Source organism: Arachis duranensis, chromosome 6 (assembly GCF_000817695.3).
Source record: "Arachis duranensis cultivar V14167 chromosome 6, aradu.V14167.gnm2.J7QH, whole genome shotgun sequence".
In the NCBI taxonomy this organism is placed as follows: domain Eukaryota; kingdom Viridiplantae; phylum Streptophyta; class Magnoliopsida; order Fabales; family Fabaceae; genus Arachis; species Arachis duranensis.
In genome coordinates, this window is record NC_029777.3 from 30,071,425 (window position 1) to 30,074,169 (window position 2,745).

The 2,745-nt window shown below is 32.3% G+C and overlaps 1 non-coding gene across 1 annotated transcript; it reads left to right on the forward strand.

Moving 5' to 3' along the window:
* The first annotated feature begins 958 nt into the window (after positions 1-958).
* LOC127740321 (small nucleolar RNA R71) lies at positions 959-1,062 on the forward strand. Its single transcript, XR_008001000.1, has one exon. It is a non-coding gene; the product is annotated as a small nucleolar RNA R71 (small nucleolar RNA).
* The last annotated feature ends 1,683 nt before the right edge of the window (positions 1,063-2,745 follow it).

The following is a 2,745-nucleotide window of genomic DNA, read 5'->3' on the forward strand; positions in this document are numbered from 1 at the left end:
TCTTCATCCTCTTCAGAGGAAGAATAGTCTTCAGAGCTCATGAATGGCAGAAGGAGGTTTAATGGGATCTCTATGGTCTCTATATGAGCCTTAGATTCCTTTAGGTCCTCAATAGGGAACTCCTTCTTGCTTGAGAGACATCCCATGAGGTCTTCCTCATTGGGATTCACGTCCTCTCCTTCCTCTCTAGGTTCGGCCATATTGATTATATCAATGGCCTTGCATTCTCTTTTTTTATTTTATTCAGTATTGCTTGGGAGAGTACTAGGAGGAGTTTCAGTGATTTTCTTACTCAGCTGGCCCACTTGTGCCTCCAGATTTCTGATGGAGGACTTTGTTTCACTCATGAAACTTTAAGTGGCCTTAGACAGATCAGAGACTAAATTTGCTAAGTTAGAGGTACTCTGTTCATAATTCTCTGTCTATTGCTGAGAAGATGATGGATAAGGGTTGATATTGTTGAGCCTATTTCTTCCACCATTATTAAAGCCTTGTTGAGGCTTTTGTTGATCCTTCCATGAGAAATTTGGATGATTTCTCCATGATGAATTATAGGTGTTTCCATAAGGTTTACCCATATAATTTACTTCTACTATTGCAGAGTTCTCAGGATCATAAACTTCTTCTTCAGAAGATGCCTCTTTAGTACTGTTGGATGCATTTTGCCATCCATTCAGACTTTGAAAAATCATGTTGACTTGCTGAGTCAACATTTTGTTCTGAGCCAAAATGGCATTCAGAGCATCAATTTCAAGAACTCCCTTCCTTTGAGGCGTCCCATTAATTCCTCTCAGAAGTGTACATGAACTGGTTATTTGCAACCATGTCAATAAGTTCTTGAGCTTCTGCAGGCGTTTTCTTTAGGTGAATGGATCCACCTGCAGAATGGTCTAATGACATCTTAGAGAACTCAGATAGACCATAATAGAATATATCTATCATGGTCCATTCTGAAAACATGTCAGAAGGACATCTTTTGGTCATCTGTTTGTATCTTTCCCAAGCTTCATAGAGGGATTCACCATCTTTTTGTTTGAAGGTCTGAACATCCATTCTAAGCTTGCTCAGCTTTTGAGGAGGAAAGAACTTAGCCAAGAAGGCCGTGACCAGCTTATCCTAGGAGTCCAGACTATCTTTAGGTTGAGAGTCCAACCATGCTCTAGCTCTGTCTCTTACAGTAAAAGGGAAAAGCATGAGCCTATAGACTTCAAGATCTACTCCATTAGTCTTAATTTAAAAATTGGTATGGATCTTCTGATAGAAGTCCATAAAACTTGCAGTTCTGTTGCATTAGAGCAACTAGTTGAGGTTTTAGCTCAAAATTATTTGCTCCAATGGCAAGAATTGAGATGCTTCTTCCATCAAACTTGAAAGTAGGTGTAGTATAATCACCAAGCATCCTTCTTGCATTATTGTTGTTGGGTTCGGCTGCCATCTCCTTTTCTTGTTCGAAAATTTCAGCAAGGTTGTCTCTAGATTGTTGTAATTTAGCTTCTCTTAGTTTCCTCTTCAGAGTCCTTTCAGGTTCTGGATCAGCTTCAACAAGAATGCCTTTTTCCTTGTTCCTGCTTATATGAAAAAAAAGAGAACAGAAAAAAAAGAGGGATCCTCTATGTCACAGTAAAGAGGTTCTTTATTAAATCCTCTATGTCACAGTATAGAGATTCCTTTATGTTAGTAGAAGAAGAAAGGGAATAAGAGTGAAGAAGAATGAATAATCCAGTCACAAAGGTGAGGATAGGAGCAGATATTTGAGATGAAGAGAAGTGTTAGTAAATGAATAAATAAATAGAATAATATGAGAGAGGGAGAAATTTTCGAAATTAAATTTTGAAAAGGAGTTAAATGATTTTCGAAAAATAAAGATAAGAAATAAAATTAAAATTAAAATTTAAAACAATTAATTAATTAAAGAATTTTTGAAAAAGAGGGAGGTATTTTCGAAAATTAGAGAGAGAAAAGTTGTTAGGTGGTTTTGAAAAAGATAAGAAACAAACAAAAAGTTAATTAGTTAGTTGAAAAAGATTTGAAAATCAAATTTGAAAAGATAAGAAGATAAGAAGATAAGAAGCTAGAAAAGATATTTTAAAATCAAATTTTTGAAAAAAGATAAAATTTTGAAAAAAAATATGATATAAAAGATAAAATGAAAAGATATGATTAAAAGGACATGGTTAGAAAAGATTTAATTTTTAAAATTAAAATTAATTACTTAACTAACAAGAAACTAAAAGATAAGATTCTAGAATTTTAAAGATTGAACCTTTCTTAACAAGAAAGTAACAAACTTCAAATTTTTGAATCAATCATATTAATTGTTAGCATAATTTTCGAAAATAAAGATAAAACTAAGAAAAAGATTTTTGAAAAATATTTTAAAACATTAAATTTTTGAAAATTAAATAAAAAATGAAAAAGATTTGATTTTTGAAAAAGTTTTGATAAGATTTTTAGAATTTGAAAATTTGACTTGACTTACAAGAAACAACTAATTTTAAAAATTTTTGACTAAGTCAACCCAAATTTTTGAAATGTTGAGAGAGAAAAGGAAAAGATATTTTTTTATTTTTGAATTTTTAATGATGAGAGAGAAAAACACAAATATGACCCAAAACATGAAAATTTTGGATCAAAACCAATGATGCATGCAAGAACACTATAAATGTCAAGATGAACATCAAGAACACCTTGAAGATCATGATGAACATCAAGAACATATTTTTGAAAAATTTTGATGCAAAAAAA